The sequence below is a fragment of the Pinus tabuliformis genome, chromosome 3_2 (assembly GCF_031772625.1).
Source record: "Pinus tabuliformis cultivar Carrire ecotype Pingquan chromosome 3_2, CPIR1, whole genome shotgun sequence".
In the NCBI taxonomy this organism is placed as follows: domain Eukaryota; kingdom Viridiplantae; phylum Streptophyta; class Pinopsida; order Pinales; family Pinaceae; genus Pinus; species Pinus tabuliformis.
This window is the reverse complement of record NC_142302.1, coordinates 242,739,782-242,758,696: the sequence shown is the minus strand read 5'-3', so window position 1 is coordinate 242,758,696 and position 18,915 is coordinate 242,739,782. Positions and strand designations below refer to the sequence as shown.

Here is an 18,915-nt window from a genome sequence, read left to right as displayed (position 1 = left end):
AAGAGCCATGTATCCATTGTACCGATCAGGTGATTGTCTCTGCCTACGTTGAGCTGTAGGTGGTCCTACAACCTTCTCTGCATCTTGAGCCAGTCGCACAACTTCTGTAATGCGCTTTTTCCCTCTGATGGTTGGCGCTGCATGAGTGGTCTCTTCCACTCCATGAACTTCGTCCTATGGCTGATCCACATCCTGAAGCTCATCCTTAGGAACTAATAGCTCCTCATCTGCATGCAAGTGTGGCTCCCTCTCAAGCGAACACTTCATGGCTTTCTCCTCCTGAAATTTTATATCCTGTTGCACAACAGTCTTGCGACTGTCTGGAAAAAACACACGATAGTTGTGGGGTGTATCAGTGTACCCCACAAATATCCCAACCTTTGCAGTCGGTTCCAACTTCTTCCTAGCATCCTTCGTCACATGCATGTAAACGTTAGAACCAAAAATCCTCAAATGAGAAATATCAGGCCTCTTACCAGAATAAGCCTCCTCGGGTGTACTCATGCCAAGTATCCTGTGAGGACAACGGTTCTGCACATATATTGCAGTATTGCATGCTTCCACCCACAAGTGAAGGGGTAGGCCCTGATCATGCAACATCGCCCTGCAACACCCACGATCGTTTTGTTCTTCCGCTCAGCAACCCCGTTCTGCTATGGGTTATGGGGAGCTATGAGCTCTCTTGGAATCCCTTCTGCGATGCAGAAGTCCTTGAACTCTCCAGAGATGAATTCACCACCATTGTCGCTCCTAAGAGCCTTCACCTTCTTCCCCGATTTCTTCTCGACCAGTGCTTTGAACTCATAGAACTTTGAGTATGTCTCTCTCTTCTTCTGCATGAAGAAGATCCAACGCTTTCAAGAGAAATCATCAACAAAGATCACATAGTACCTATGCTTTACTGTCGAAGCTACTGAGAAAGGTCCACACACGTCTGTGTGAATTCTCTCAAGGATCATCGTGGCGCAACTATCCTTCTCGTGAGAGGTGGATTTCTCAAATTTTCCCAGAGTACACCCCTTGCACTGATTTGACTGCGCAAGAGTGCCTTTAGGAATCCCAGTAGTAATCTGCTGCAGTATCTTCAAGGCTCCATGGTGAAGGTGACCCAATCTCTTGTGCCACAGCTTGCCATCATCCCAGCTCACCAATCCTTCTGCCTTGCATGCCATTGCTGCGTAGCTATCTACATGCAACTGATAAAGGTTCTTGACTCAAACCCCTATCTTCCGGGTTTCTCCAGTTGTCTTACTGCGCAGGAAAGCCTTTCCCTCGCTGAAAACAACATCATATCCCTTGTCTTCTAACATCGCCACAGAGATAAGATTCTTCTTCAATCCTGGAACATGCATCACTTCCTTCAATACGAAGGGTTTACCAAACTCCCTCTCAAAGGAAATGATATCGATACCGGTCGCACTATATCTACCATCATCGCCCATCTCGATGTGCACTCCAAGATCTTTCTCCTCCAGATCAGAAAACAAATCTCGATCTCCTGTCATGTGAAAAGACGCACCACTATCCAAGAACCATACAGATCCCATCACACTTGATACCAAGCATGTGATCAATGAAAAATCAAGCTCAAACTGCGAGGCTAAGGCCTCTCCTACTGCAGATCCAGCAACTTGCTTATTTTTCTTCTTCTGCGGACAATTTTTGGCATAGTGTCCGTGCTGGTAATAGTGAAAGCACTTCACCTTGGACATGTCCTGCTTCTTGCCTTTCGCACCGGAATGAGAAGATTTCTTGTTCTTCCCCTTCTTTGCTTTGGCAGCCAAAGCACAATTTTCTTCATCAAGTGCCTTTGATGAAGATTCGTCCCTGGTATTCCGCCTGATCTCCTCCTGCACAAGATTTGACCAAAGTCTCTCCCATCCTGGCAATTTCTCCCGACCATTGACAGTGTCCTGATAGGAATGCCAACTCTTCGACAAACCAAGGAGAGCCAAGCTCACCAAGTCCTCATCATCGACAACCACCCCCACACTTCCCAGCTCATCCCGGCATTGGGTGAACTTCGTGAGATACTTGGGTATATTGTCTCCCTTCTCACACTTAATGTTTCTGAGTTTGTCCTTGAGCGCCAACTTCCTCTGATCGCTCTTGCTTTGGAATAGATCTATCAATGCTTTCCACATCAAGTATGGAGAAGCCTTTCCATGCAGGCTGGACACAATGTGATCCTTCACGCCCTCCAATAGAATCCTTCGACACTTTACTGTCTTCTTTTGCCAAGCATCAACTTGCGCAGTATCAGTAGGCTTTGGGACCTCAGCCTATATGAACTCCTTCAGCCCATTGTCATCTAACACCGCCTCCATCCTGTCTTTCCATGCAATATAATTCGAGCTGCCCTCAAGAGCATACTCCAATCGCAATCCGTTGAAAGACATTTCAACTTTGACACCAAGAAAACACTGCTGCAAATTCGAATTCCACCAGCTCAAAACTCAACCGTCGCTGATCTAAAATTCGTGAGAACAAAGTATTTCTCGTACAGAGATTGACTATATGGGCTTTTAACGGATATCTCACCTTCCAAAGGAAGGATGAATCCAGAGGCTACCTGGCTTGATTATAGACTCTTCCTGAAGAAATAAAATGTAAACACTTCCTGAATAATAGATCTGATGATCAACTCTGCTTCGATACGATGTAGAAATTTTGAATAATATGACACTTATTCACAGAGATTATCCCGATTATACACTATTGTGGAATGCATGCATAATACATAACCTCCTCTACGTTGATCATCAATTTTGCAGAATCAAAAACAATGAAACATCAATCGCATGCGCACATTAACACAGTATGTAACCTGGGGAAAGCATACAACTGAAAACCCACACTATCTGTATATTATATTGATTAAGAACATGTAACAATACATAGTACAATACTCCTCACAAGTACTCAGTACTATCTCCACCTGTTACACACAAACTAGCTCAGATCTGAATCAATCACAGGTTCAAATCTCCTCCACTGCTTGCCTGCCTCCACTGCGCAATCCTGCATGAGAATAAATCAGTGTGGCTGATCCAAACTCACATTTTTCTTGGCTGAACCATGCAATCCTCATTGGCAATACTCAATCCATGCATGTGCAAAATCTCATGCACAACTATAGTCACAACTGATAGCAATCTCAACCTCTAACACCTGTCTCCATTGAACTGTCCATGCACTGAGTTAACTGATGTATTCTTTAGTTGCTTTATGAGTTAATAATTAGTGAATTAATAACAATTAATTCACATCACTCGTCACTAGTGTATTTGCAGTTAAACTAAATACAACTAGTTCAACCATGTCAAACTGAACACAACTCCATCAACTCCTCAATCAACTCCACCAAACTAACCACTTGAGTTCTAACTGAAGTCCACCATGCAATAGCTCAACGGACTCATAAGAAAAGTGTATTTCCTTCTGACAGCTGCATGTGCCATATTTGTAGCTCAAACTGAAGTTCTCCAAGAGGATAAGATAATGTTTATAGTCCAAATATTATTATGAGCTAATAATATTCGACTGTTCTATTTTTAGCCTGGCAGTCTAAAAATAGAAACCGCCCATATGTCTAAAAATAGAAGTCCATCTATATTTACCAACATGACCAATCATCCACAAATAAAATCCTGCAACTCATAGACCACGATCCATATGTCTAAAAATAGACTTTGCGCCAAAAATAGCCTGCGGGCCCACTTAGTGAAGGCGACTCCTTTCCACTAAGCTCCATCATCTTGTTGCATTTTCAACATTTACATCAATTGATTTTCTCATATAGGACATCTTCATAAGCTTACCTTGAGAGACAATAAGATTTTCAAGGTATAGTGCCTAGTATTTTGATTGCCTTTTGAAACCACTTATTAATATGAGGTTATATTTTTAGTTTGAGTCAACCACCAATACCATGAAGTTGACTAGACCAACTATATGCATGAGTTTTATAAACTTGTATATTTGACTTCATTGTGGATATGTTTTCACTACAAAAGAAACATTTTATAGTGGAGGTTTTTGTGGAGGCTTTTAGTGTTACAAGATTGAAAATAAATAAATAAAATTCCACTACAAGCTCCACCATTCATAACAAAGGATTATGTGGCATTTTAAATGGATGTTCACTGTAACTAATTTTTTTTGGGTGTGCAAAGGTTTTTTTTTCCAGTGCTGGTATAGATAAATGCACGAGTGTGTAATATACTTAAAAACACCAAGGCTTATATAAACGTCATGATCACCAATGTTATTATATATATTACACACCAATGCATACCTTATTAAAAAGCATCTAACATTACACAAAAGCAAACACACTTGCTCTTATACACACATTATGCATTGACTATGTCCTTTTCTATGATGCATCAATTATCTTTTTATAGGACGTGCGAGTGTAGCCATTAATGTAACGTCTAGGTCATTCTGTATGGCACACTGATGCTTATATTATTGTATGCACTGGAGGCACATGAAGTTTTGAATATCTAAGGTGAGATGTTGACACTTTTCTTTGTTACTAAGAATTGATGCGATGTATATTTATCGTACTAGTGCTTATCATAATTTTGTGCGCCATAGTGTTTTCAATGGATAAATACAATCACACGTATGTCATTTAAAACAAGTGTTGCATGCAGCTGGTAGTCCCTTCAGTAAGCGAATGCCCTCCCCCCCCTACTACATGCTCTGACAAAGAAAGAAGCCCTCACTTCGCAGACCCACCCCAGTCTGGTGATGCCGATATATCTCTCCTTCAATTATTAGAGAAGGTGCTTCTTAAATCTTCTAGTTGATTAAATAAAAAATAGAGTGATAGACCCCAAATGAAATCCTTAAATCTAATTGTCTTATTGAAAATGTTTCTGTTTAAAAATAAGTGTGAAAAATGTATGCTGAAAATGCATTTGAATAGTTGAGATGCTGGAGCATTATAGTTCGGAGGTAGATCACATGCAGAATAATGACAATGAAAGAAACGGCCATGAGCGAGTTAATTTAAAACCAATGCAACAAGGCCATTAGTTTCTTAACAGTGACATTTGTCCCATCTAAGAGCACCCTTCCTAAAATTTGCCAAAATCATCACTGTAGCATCAATATATTTATTAGAAATTCCGACTACGAATTTAATAAACTAAATTTCCATAAAAAAATGCCTACTTCGTAAGAATGACAAGTGGCAGAAAATAGTTTTAATTATAATTTATAATTTATTAAATCAAAGGTTAAACAACCTTATTATTACTTTTTTAATTCTAATTACTTTTTTTTAATTCTAATTGAAAGTGATACATGTACTCGACATGCATCCTTGTCAGTGTCGTTGTTTCAAATTTTCGGGAAAGTTGTCGCTTTGTTTGTTCAGTTTCGCTTCTTTGTTCAACATGCTAGCCATGGTGATCAGTCAAAAATTTATTGCCTAAACTTGTTCAAAACGTTTTGCGGGGGCTCCAATCCCTGTCTCGTCTAGGCTTTTGAGTATCCAGGAACGCCCATAGAGCGACATTCCCATGACAACTTTGTTGGGGGAATCCCATAGTGGAGCCACGATCCAATTTCGAAGCTGGTGCTGATGTTAGAGGATGGGTCATACATTGTCGCATGAGCTCTGTGGCGGAAGTGTCCCATGAGTCGTGATAGTCAAAGCACTTGACGTTCACCTAGTCCAAATTTTTGGCAATGGAGGTCACAGGGTACGACCTCTTGTTGGCAGCTAGGAGGAAATACTGCGCAAAATAGACAATTGTGGTGAGGAGGAGCCGAGGGCGATGCCATGCCCTGGCTTCCAATTTAAAGGCATGCCTCCATTCAGCAAAGAGGCTGCCCAAGTTCTGCATCTCTGTCGCGTCTATGGGAAACTCCTAGTCGAGGTTGAGGCCATGAAAACTGTATTTCCTGGTTATCGCGATAGCTAAATTTATGAACACCTTCCGCCGGAAGGAATTGCTGTCCATTAAAGCAAAGGTGGTAGCATTCAATCCCTCACTGCTGATAGAAATGAGTGTCTTGAGCAAGGGGTTTTTATTACGCAGAGTTAGGGTGAATTCTGTAGGTTCACCAGTGGCAGGAAATTACACCTGGAACGTCTGGTCGTTTAAGTTTATTGCTGGAAATTTCCACTATGGAACAAGGCTAGAGAACTACACAAACATTTCTAGGTGGTATTGGTAGATCGCAAGCAAATTTGGTGATGGCAGTAATCACAAAATTTTTGCTGGTGAACAGTCTCTGACTGATTTCCCGTAGAGGCTAAAGAAGGAACAAAAGAAGAAGAATGCTAGCCATGGTGATATACGAGGGAAAAATACCATCGTGCTTCCTTATGTTGGTCATGGCGTTTGTTTGTTGTATTTTGAAGGATTTCATAAAATCAAAGATGAGCTGTTGTCAAATGACATAATCAGTGAGAAAAAATCAGAAATTTAGAGACTGCAGGAACAATTACAGGTGCCGAAATCCTTTCAAGCGATATTGTCCTCAGTAATACAATCATTCATAATATTGCAAACACCATTAAGTATTTAAAAATTTAGTTTAAGCATACCTTGGAAATTTCATCTTTTTTCTTGCTACATTTTAAATATGAAATATTTCCACAAATATAATGTGTTTAATTTTATTAGGGTGTGTATACACACGAAAGAATTATTATGATTTAGAGTTCAGGATTAATTAAAAAAGGCGGAAACCAGAGTTAACATTCCATCTGAATACCCCTACTCGCCATGAGAGATGTCGCTCACTTGCGCCATAAAGGCCCTCGGGGGTAAACCATTGACATAAGCAGTTTAGCTCAGCTAAGCTGTCGTGACATAGTATTTCCAGGGTATCCTCTTTGTTTATGATCAGTAATCTGTAGTGCTCAGTGATTTTTCAAATGGAGTAATATACATATTATAGAACTTGTATACCAGAATGTAAGAAGAAACCTCAATAAAGCATGAATATTTGAATAGTTTACATGCCTGATTAAATTTGTCCTCTAAACAACTAGGTAGTTATAAGTAAGGCGTTTTAAAACATCAAAGTAAGTCCAATTCGCTAGCGTAGAAGCTATACACGAGTTGATATAGATACGAGCCGTGCAACTCTCGACACATAACTAAAAAATAATTGCATCATAAATTAGGAACTGCAGGTATTGTTGAGCACATAACCAACAACCAGATGCTACCAAAATGTTTCAAGGATGATGAGTCTCCGTAATGATTTTTATGGTTCTCAAATTGAAAATTGTAATTGGAAAAATGTACCTTTTCTTTTGATGTTGAAGATAATGGAGAATATCCTAGAATAGGTAGAGTTGTTTCACATAACCCCAAGATAGGAATTAGTTTCTATTTCTTAGGATGTTGTTCTAACTTCCATAAAACCATGTTTTCTATTTAATGTGTAATGTGCATGAACAATGTAGAGTGTTCTGCAGAGCCAAACCCTCTTGGTTCAGACTCTCTTTCATAGAGCTGACCAGTGGGTTTTAATTCTTTAATACAAACATTGCCATTTTTATCATGGTATCAGAGCGTCAGGGCTGAGGAACCTGTACGCTAGCTGGTGGGTGTCATTGAACATGAATCATCGCTGTTTTGAGGAGTATAACTATGACGAAACTGAAATCATCGCAGGTTAAGAGGAGTATCACTGCGACGAGTGCATTGTAGCTCCTTCGCACAGATTTTTTATTTTGGCCGTCGCAGGTATTCTGTGTACAGCTGCGACGACGTCGCAAATAAGTCATGTACATCTGCGACGATCGTGTAAATCATAAAATCTGTGTGGGGAAGCCAAGAACAAGGCTGTAGCTGACAATAGAAGGTTGTCTAGAGGCTATGAAGGAAGCCACAGTGATCAGCGGGTGTGCTACGAGATCAAACAACATTGAAGATCAATGATCTGTCTTTGTCATAGATCTGGGGTAAATCTAACATCTTCTTTTACTTGTCGATTTTTTTTTCTTCTAAATCGCCAAGATGAATAACAATATGTTTGAAGCATGCTTGAATGAGCATAACAAGCTTGATGGTTCCAATTATGCAAATTAGAAATTCAAGATGCAGACTTTGTTAGACGTGCAGAGTGCTTGGACGATTGCGAATGGGGATGAGCCGAAGCCTGCGGCTGGATCAACATCGATCCCAGATTGGGAGAAGCGAGAAGGTAAAGCAAGGACGCTATTGAAGATGTCAGTGAAAGACTGCATCATACCACACATTAGAGATTGTAAGACAGCTAACGAGATCTAGGGAATTATGAAGGATTTGTATGAGATCAGGAATTCAAATCATCTTCTGTTCCTCAAGAGTAAGATCCTATCCCTGAAGATGGAGGAGAATGAAACAATTGCTTCATTCATAGCAAGGATCAAGGATTTGAAGAACAAATTGGCAGACATTGGTCATACAGTTGACGATACAGATCTTGTAACCATTACAATGAATGGTGTCACTAATGATTACCAAATGTTCATCACTGGGATAAATGCCAGAGAGAAGATCCTGAAATTTGAAGAGTTGATAGGAATACTGATGCAGGAAGAAGAAAGAAGATTGACTATGAAGCCCTAGAGTGTGGATCTTGCATTAATGGCGAAGAAAAACTTCTTTAAAGGGAAAGGAAGTCCACAACAGCAAAATAGAGAAAACTCACACAAAAGACCGAATCAGACCCAAGGTATGCATCCGAATAGAAAGTACTATGAAACTAAATGTTTTTATTGCGAAAAATTGGTTCATATTTCTAGGGAGTGCAGGAAGAAGAAATATCATGAAGAATAGCAGAAGCAGAAAAGATATGCAGGTCATCTCGCGAATGACAATCATGTGCAGAATTTCAGATTGTTCATGGCAGATCGTGATGAGAATGTTGATGCAAACATCTGGTATGTAGATTCAGGAGCGTTAACACACATGACAGGGAACAAGCATTAGTTCGAAGATTTTAAAGAAATCAACAAAGGAGCATAGATTCACCTAGGTGATGATAGAAGTCATCAAATCAAAGGGTGTGGGAAAGTTTCTGTCATTCTACCTAATGGTAATATCAAACAAATTCATAATGTTATGTATGTGCTTGGTGTAACAAAGAACTTGATTTCTGTATCCATGATTACAGATCAAGATCTGAAAGTTGAATTCTTTAAATCTAACTGTTATATTAAAGATCTGCTAGATGGCATGAAGACAATTGCTACAGGAATCCGAACAGGAGGACTATACAAGTTGGATGTAAGACCTGCACTAGTTCGAGCATTGACAACAGCGAGCCTGACTACAGAAGAGCTATGGCATCAGAGATTTGGCCACATCAACTACAATGATTTGCTGTTACTACAAAAGAAGGAAATGGTAAGAGATCTTCCTATGCTAAAGCAAGTACATAATGATTGTGATGCTTGTACATTAGGAAAAATGCATAGAGAATAATTCCCTGTTCGAGTAGAAAAGAAACAGAGGGATATACTTGAATTAGTACACATAAACCTTTGTGGATCAATGCAGAAAAAATCATTAGGAGGTGCACTTCATTTTCTACTGTTTATTGATGATTGTACGAAGTTTTCTTGGGTGTATTTCTTAAGTAACAAGAGCCATACGTTCAAATACTTTAAGCAGTTTAAAAATATGGTTGAAAGACAAACAGGGAAACAGATAAAAATTCTCCATTCTGATCAAGGGGGAGAATACAGGAAGGATGAGCTTATCAGGTATTGTAAAGATCATGGAATTTTGCAGCAATTCATAGTACCCCATACTCCACAGCAGAATGGAGTAACAGAAAGAAAGAATAGAACACTGGTGGAATGTGCTAGAAGTATGTTGAAAGGTAAGAATCTTTCGAATGGTTTTTGGGTTGAAGCAGTGAATATTGCAGTTTATTTGAAAAATAGGAGTCCTACAAAGAGTCTTGAGTCTAAAACTCCTTATGAAGCATTATATGGATTTAAGCCTGCAGTAAAACACTTAAGAATATTTGGATCTAAAGCATTTTCCCACATTCCAAAGGAAGATAGAAGAAAATTAGATTCAAAAGCCATCAGATGTACCTTTATAGGGTATTGTTCACAGTATAAAGCTTACAGATTATTTAATCCCTCTACTCACAAGATTTTTGTTAGTAGAGATGTCAAATTCCATGAGTAGGATCATGAAGAATCTGATGAGCACAATGAGGAATGGGACATTCTGTACTTGGTGGAAGAAGAAGCAGAGAACAATCATGGTCAGCAATGGACAAAGGCAGAGGATGAACAACAACAACAACAACAATGACAACAACAGCAGCAGCAGCAACAACAACAACAATAGCAGCAGCAACAACAGCAAGAAGAAAAAGAAAATAATGATCAAATAAGGTTTGAAGCCACCCCACTGTTGTTGGGAAAAGTATCTACTCAGAATGCCCCTATCCCACTCTAAGGTGTGACAGTGCCTTAGCAACAAACAAGGAAAACTACTTTCGTATTCTTCTTTATGAAATGTAAACGAAGAGGAATAGGATGAACTAACCTATGTCTTGCGCTAGTCCGTTGATCCAATCGCTCTCCTCTTTGACAGCTTCCAGCTACCTGCTCCCTTACTCGCCCAGCTTCACCAAGTTCCTGCAAGATCACAGAAGAGGAAAACTACACAAAGACATAGATTTACATTCATAACTAGCTTAGGATCAGATTTAAGCTAAACATGCAAATATAACAAAACATCATTGATACACAAGCATGTAGGAGAAACTCAAATAGTTTTATTGATATAACAAGAAGATCCAGGAGGAGATACAACCAAGTGAGTCCCGATCCAGCATTTACCTCCTAGCAAAGGAATCCCTTCTTCACCTCCAACAAAGCATAAATCACCCAATACACTAATCTCAATCTCAAAACCAACAACAATTCTCTGCAAAGTACAAAATTCCAGCCTCTGGATCTCTGGGATGAGGGATCCATATATAGATGTAAGCAGAGAGGATGAGTCAGCTTATGTTTTGACTTGTGGCTTCTCTCTGTCAGTTCTTGCTTCCACTTGGAGGCTGAGAGCCTCTTACTCATCCTTGGTCGAACTCAGTGAGGCAAGTGTCATTGAGGAAGATTCTGGAAGCTTCCATTGTCTGTCCACCTCGCGGAATGACACTGCCATTTGGCATTTCCCTCTCAGTGCACCCTGGTAGTGCATTTAGGTGCGTTGCAACGCACCTAGCTAGTGTACTTGGGTGCTATGCAACGCAGGTAGCTAGTGGAGCAGCTGAAATGATCCTGATTTGACTGATTCTGAGCAGTTTCTGGTGGAGAACTTCTGGGAGAAGCTGTAATTGGTTGACCTTGTTCCTCTAGGGGTAAGAACAACACTTTTAGGGACTTAGGATCCCTTGGTTTATGGACATTTCATGCTTAGAGCTGTAAGGCACAAAAATGTCTATAACAGTTGCCCCCTAAAGTATGCGGCCGTTTATCGGGTGAAATGCTTTATTAGGAGGATCCGAAGTTCTTTCAATGCTGGGAGGAGACCTGTAATAAGATACAATACAATACATTATTTTTCATATTGTTTTCATGATCTAGCTGAGGCGGGCATTCCCATGCTCAGCTTTATAAATTCATTTTTATGTACACAGGACAGACAATCGTCTGATGGTAGACTGATGATTTTGATGAAGTCATCATCCTTTTGGTAGGATGATTATCTGTGCTACAATGCTGTACATGTTAATGTCTTTATTTTTCCTGAATATATATCGCAGCCCGGATGGATGAAACTAGATCCGGGGTCTTCAATCTCGTCCGATCTTCACTCGAAGTACAAGTCGATCCATGTGAAAAATGTTTTGAAGTCGAACATGGAAAGACATCGCTTGATTACCAGTCAATGATGTAAACTGTTAACAAGCGCGAGAGGAATCACCGATAAGGATGATGACCCTCAAGGTACTGCAGTACAATTCACGTGGTGTGAATAAAGGACTTGGCATCGAACACCACGCAAAATCTTTCGATCGAAGGTCATTGATGTATACCTGTCGTCGGAAGTGAGAAACTTGCCATTGAGGCATGCAAGCTTCAAAGTACTGAATGGGGTGTTCCTAGATCAACTTCTTGGATAATGAGCTGATGTCGACAAGAAGCGATCCGTCAAAGGAGGGCCTTGATGAATCCCACATCAATGACACGGAACGGAGCAAATGATTTTGATGGAGGTGAAAACAATCTGATGATATATGGTTCAGGGTGGCGGTCATGAAAGAATGAAGTATAATGTATGGTAGTGGATGGGACACGGGTGACTTCTCTGGATGACTTCTCTTGAACATGTCGGCGACACTTATGTGATGGATCGGTAGCATTTACCCCAAATGTGGATGGTATGGCGAGACCATGGTGATGTGACCGGTGAATGAAACAACCCAACCCGACTCAGGCATGGAGTGGAAGTGTCATGTTCAAGAGCGACTTGCTACCAATAAAGATTCTTTGAGTTTTTCCCAATTTTTTCCCCAGTCATTGCTGACCAGTACCTCTTTAGTTTTGTCAAGCTTGAGGAGGATAACATATGCTTGTTCTATAATTTTCCCTTCGGGAAAACCCATCGCTATGTTTTAACGAGCCTAGCGATAGTGAAACCCGTTCTCGTCTAAAGACAAGTTTGTCGCTATTAATGTTTTTAACGAGTTTAACGACAAAGATAACTCGGTCCTTTTCATTTTTAGAGAGTCCGAAAAGGTACGTAAAGTTAACTCCGGAATTCCTTTTTCGTCATCTAATCCCTTAAGTCCGAAAAAGTATAAAACAATACATAAGGGATGAATTTTCGATAGTTTTAACGAGCCGAACAACACAAGCACTCGATCTTTTTGTGCAATAATCCCTCAGGTCCAAAAAGATTAAAATCTAGAGGAGGGATAGCACTTCCGGTCGCTTTAACGAGCTTGAAGGCCAAAACTCGGCAATCTTTTCATGTTTTACGAGTCAGATGAAGAAAGATTAAAGAAGACTCGTCTTTTGAGGAACGAGTGATAAAATGGGTAGCAGCTGATTCCAGGTAAGGTTTGGAATTTTCCAATCACGGCAGTGTCACAAGGATGGCTAGTGAAATCACTCTTCGCAGCTGTTCCTCAAAATGGGTAAAAAATCAAATGGAGGTGAATGATCGGCCAATGGAAAAGTGGAGGTGACGGTGCAAACACGACCAAGGCTTTAATGGCTGATAATGCTACATTCACAGTGGTCATTTACCAGAGGATAGTTCATTTTTTAACGAGCTTAAACGCGGATTGAAACACTTGCTCGGTCTTATGTTTATTTTTTAGCGAGCATGAACTATGTGCTAAAACTGCTCGATAATCCAGTCATATGATAAGAAAGTCTCATATAAAACGACATCATTTAGATTTTTGCCCCACATCCTTTCTTTATGCAAGTTAGGAAACGACTAATCCTACGAGTTTAAAGGGTTAGCCTACGGGTTTAAAGGGAGGACCTAAAAATTTAAAAAATAAATAGCCGCCCCTTGATTGCACTCCAAAAGGTTTGCATGCCCCCAGGTATAAAATACGATTTCAAGGTTACCCCTCAATTTGCAGACAAAACATTTGTTTTATCAGGAAAGGCCTACCTCTTTCAGGTTACCAAAGATTGCCTCATTCGCGGTGCAAATAAAACACTTCCTCGGTGATGTCTACCGAGATAAACAAAGGTGAGTGACAATGAGCGCCACACACATAACTTTGACAAGAGAACTTTTTCTAGAATAACCCCTCTTCCACCGACGGACGGGGTACAGACTAGTCATATTCTCCCGTGGAAACCTACCCTATACCCGAAGTTTTCCTGCCGAAGCAGACCAGGACGCATGCCCCCTGGGTTCCAGTCATATCCCTCCGAATCACTCGCGCTCATCGGGAGGACGGACCGTGGGTTGAGACATTTCTTGCGTGAAGAGACCATTTAGGGATGGTATATGACTATTTGCGATGCGTGATCCGGGAAATGAAAGCTCGTCCACGAGCTTGACCACTCTTCCTTCGTGCGGAAAACACATTACTCTAAAGAGTGAGGAGACGATGGCTCCCATGCAATAAATATAGTCTCGCCCAAGGAGTAGATTGTAATCTAAGGGTCCTTGGACTACCATTACGTTCATTTGAACTGTCTTCCCTCTCAATGTTATGGGCACATTGGGAAGGATCCCTAAAGGTCGACTGGTTCCTTTATCAAAGCCTGTCAGATTTCTCATCTCAGGCAAAAGTGATGGCGAACCAAGCGCTTTCCAAGCAGTAGAGGAAAGGATACTCACAGAAGCCCCCTCATCTATGATGGTACCAGCCATGACCATTCTATATATTTGAACGATAATTCTGAATGGTATGCTTGCTGGTAAATGGGGTCTGCCTAGTTGATTCCAGTCGAAGGAGACAACTAGGTTGCTTGGAGGTGGGACCGAGTAGACGGCTGGGTATGGCTCTGACGAACTTCCTTCCTGCGGTAAAGGAATGGGTAGGTTGCCCCCGTGTTCGTCGGAGTTTGTGTTGATGAAGAGAATTTGGATGGTGTCATCTTTGTTCTCTTCAGTGACTGTATCATTCGAAGATAAAACCTCTGAAGGCGAGACCGGGTCAACTGCCGCCTCGACCTTTTGACTTTCGTCGGGTATGGATTCAGATGGTTTATCTTCAATGATAGGTGCTTCGGCTGACCACCTGAGTGGGGCAGCCGGGTTTTCAACTGGTGACGGACTCGGCAAGAGTTTTTTATATCCAGGAGGAAGTCGCAACGGTGAAACCGGACGATCTTCCAAAACTCTTTTAGCCTCGTCTAAGAAGGGACAACGGTGGACGGCATGATCGCCTTCGCACAGTCTACAGGGAAATCTAGCTTTCCCTTTTTGTCCTGTGGCTTCACTTTCACTAGTTGACGGTGTGCTGTCAACATGGCCATCAGAGGTTGACGACACCGGATTGTGCAAACGGGGAGACCAGTCCCTTAGTATCTGAGGGATGCAAGGACAATCTCTGTGAAAGTGGTCTCCCTTGCAAATGACACATGGCGATTTAGGCCTGGTTGGTGCAGTGTGTGGATTTTCGTTAGACGACACTCGTTTGCCCCCATTGCTTTTGGCTCCTTCTTCTTCTTCTCTTTCTTCTTCTTTTCCTTCTTCTCCTTAAGAACTTGACTTTTGGCTTTGCTAGCCCCATCAAGCGAAGAGGAAGGAGGAGAGGAAGAATTAGAGGAAGTAGAAGGTTGGTGGGTAACTCTGGACTGGTCTAACTGCTGATTCGATTGTTCAGGAATAGTGGTGTTCTGAATGACATTGGTTGAGAAGAGCCAGATTGGCAAGCCAATTGTCAGTCCTGGAAGCGACAATGTGGCCATATGGGGTGCACAAACATCTTCCCAAGAGGAGAAGGGACTAGGATTTCCACCAAGGGGAATTCCTTGGTTGGTAGACTCCATTTTCTCAACCAAAGATCAACGTAGGAAAAGGGGTATGAATATTCCGTTTAAAATAAATTTTACGACGCTTGGACACAACTTGTTTTTTCAATTTTAAAGAGTCGAGAAAAAACAAAAGATGACTCTAGTCTCCTTCGATTTTTAATGAGCCTGAAGTGACAAGTGCTTAGATGGACCTTTTCTGTTAAGGAGTCTGAAAAGGAACGAAAGGGACTGCTCTGGAGATCTAGGTAGAGGGTGTGCCAAACCAATCACAAAATTGTAGAATACGTTTTACGGTACGGCAGTGAATCTTCCCGAATGCTGTGTTCGGTGCATTGCGATCAGTAGGGCGGTCGACATGGCTTCCTATGGATAAAAGGTTTTAAGCCTATAGGGGTTTCCCAATATATACTCGACGGTACGTGGGAGCACAATCCGTACTGGCACTTATCGTCTCACAGTGGAGGAATCACCCAACCATCAGTGAGGACAACAGTTACCAGGCTTTACGACGCCGGAACACGTCTCTAGCCTAGACCTCTATGTTGTGCGTTAAGTTCCAATGCATTGTTAGATTCATTCAATTTATTTTAAGTTGATCTTTCTTAGAAGTTTGTCTTTTGGGATCACCACGAAATGTAGATGTAATTCCTAAATGCAATCTAAAGATGATAAGCAAGTTTTTATCTCTTTTCAGCAATGAAAATCCTAGCTACAAGGGGAAAAGAAAGACACAATCTTTTCTCAAAGAGCAAAGAGCACACTATAGATGCACTTTTCCTAAATCAAGCCAAACAGACTATCAATATGCAAATGCACATATGCATGTATTTGTTTTCACTTTCTTAATATTGATGCCTAAAAAGAAAGTTGATGTACAAATCTGAATTTGCTTTCAAGTGAAAAACATAAACAAGCTTCTTTTCGAAATCAAAAAGGTAGAGAAGATTACGACACTTTATGATTTTGAAATAAACACTCGTTTCGACACTAGAAAGAGACAAATTCAAACCAAAGGTAAAAGTAAAAAGTATAATCAACTGTCAACAACAAGCAAACTTTCTCCTAAGATCAAAATCGACACTTACGCCAGATCTAAATCTAAGGATGACAGTATGACTATTCTACTCTTTCAATGGAAAACTGTAAATGATGTAACAAACACACAAAGAACGTCTACAACCTTTTTGTACAAAGGAGGCGGAATTAAGGCAGAGAAAAGGGGTTTTAGACAGGTACACACACTGATAACAGGCTGCAAAAAATCAGAGATAAAACTGGACAAAATGAAGCAAAGAACCTCAGTTGCACAGGGCAAAGGCTGATCAGCGCACCTGTTGCACAGAGAAACTGAATTGCAGCGCAGGTAGCCCTCTCGGGACCTGCGTTGAAATGCAGAACCTCTTCACAGAGCCTGCGCTGGGGCAGAAACGAGACTTCTATCCGGGTTCTGGGTCACGGTTTGCAGTTTAATCTATGGATTTTGGCCGAGTAAAAGCAATCAGTAAGGTACAATCAGAGGGGTGATTTGAAGGAGGACTAAGAGCTATCACAAAGGGCAATTAGAGCATTTGTGGATCAGCTGTTCAAATCATAAACAAATCCAGTGAGTGGATTGAAGTAGCAGCTACTTTGCATTTGATAATGGCAAATGCAGTTCGATTGCTACTTTTGTGTTTATGAAACAAACAACAAGAGAAACACAAACAAACTAACTAGACACGATCCCCAGCGGAGTCACCATTTTGTTGTTGGGAAAAGTATCTACTCAGAATGCCCCTATCCCACTCTAAGGTGTGACAGTGCCTTAGCAACAAACAAGGAAAACTACTTTCATATTCTTCTTTATGAAATGTAAACAAAGGGGAATAGGATGAACTAACCTGTGTCTTGCACTAGTCCGTTGATCCAATCGCTCTCCTCTTTGACAGCTTCCAGCTACCTGCTCCCTTACTCGCCCAGCTTCACCAAGTTCCTGCAAGATCACAGAAGAGGAAAACTACACAAAGACATAGATTTACATTCATAACTAGCTTAGGATCAGATTTAAGCTAAACATGCAAATATAACAAAACATCATTGATACACAAGCATGTAGGAGAAACTCAAATAGTTTTATTGATATAACAAGAAGATCCAGGAGGAGATACAACCAAGTGAGTCCCGATCCAGCATCTACCTCCTTGCAAAGGAATCCCTTCTTCGCCTCCAACAAAGCATAAATCACCCAATACACTAATCTCAATCTCAAAACCAACAACAATTCTCTGCAAAGTACAAAATTCCAGCCTCTGGATCTCTGGGATGAGGGATCCATATATAGATGTAAGAAGAGAGGATGAGTCAGCTTATGTTTTGACTTGTGGCTTCTCTCTGTCAGTTCTTGCTTCCACTTGGAGGCTGAGAGCCTCTTACTCATCCTTGGTCGAACTCAGTGAGGCAAGTGTCATTGAGGAAGATTCTGGAAGCTTCCATTGTCTGTCCACCTCGCGGAATGACACTGCCATTTGGCTTTTCCCTCTCAGTGCACCCTGGTAGTGCATTTAGGTGCGTTGCAATGCACCTAGCTAGTGTACTTGGGTGCTATGCAACGCAGGTAGCTAGTGGAGCAGCTGAAATGATCCTGATTTGACTGATTCTGAGCAGTTTCTGGTGGAGAACTTCTGGGAGAAGCTGTAATTGGTTGACCTTGTTCCTCTAGGGGTAGGAACAACACTTTTAGGGACTTAGGATCCCTTGGTTTATGGACATTTCATGCTTAGAGCTGTAAGGCACAAAAATGTCTATAACACCCACCACTCAGGAGATCAGGTAGGAAAGCTCAAATGCCTGCAAGATATAGGGAAAATGCTTTTATAACTAGTATGATAAATGTGGTTGAACCATCTAGTTATAAAGAAGCAAATGAATGTAGTGAATGGAAAATAGCCATGGAACAGGAATATGATTCAATAATCATAAATAGCACTTGGGAATTGGTTGAACTTCCTAGAGGAAAACAAACCATAGGTTGTAAATGGATATATAAACTAAAGATTAATGCAAATGGAACCATAGAAAAACTAAAAGCTAGGTTGGTAGCAAAGGGGTACTCACAAAAAGAAGGGATAGACTATGAAGAAACCTTTGCTCTTGTAGCTAAATTGAACACTATTAGAATGTTAATCACTTTAGCTACTGAGAAACATTGGCTGATGCACCAACTAGATGTAAAGTCTGCATTTTTGAATGGAGAACTAAAAGAAGAGGTTTATCTAAAGCAACCAGAAGGGTTTGTCCAAAAAGGAAAAGAACATTTAGTTTGTAGATTGAAGAAAGCACTTTATGGACTAAAACAAGCTCCCAGGTCTTGGTATGAAAAGATTTATTCATTTTTTCTGCAAGCTGGCTATAATAGAAGTAAAAATGACCATAATCTTTACACCATGAAAGATGAACAAGGGCGCGTAGTGTTGATTTCGTTGTATGTAGAT

The 18,915-nt window shown here is 40.8% G+C and overlaps 1 pseudogene; it reads right to left on the bottom strand.

Moving 5' to 3' along the window:
* Window positions 1-5,443: 5,443 nt before the first annotated feature.
* LOC149180592 (class V chitinase CHIT5a pseudogene) lies at window positions 5,444-6,029 on the bottom strand (annotated as a pseudogene).
* Window positions 6,030-18,915: the final 12,886 nt, after the last annotated feature.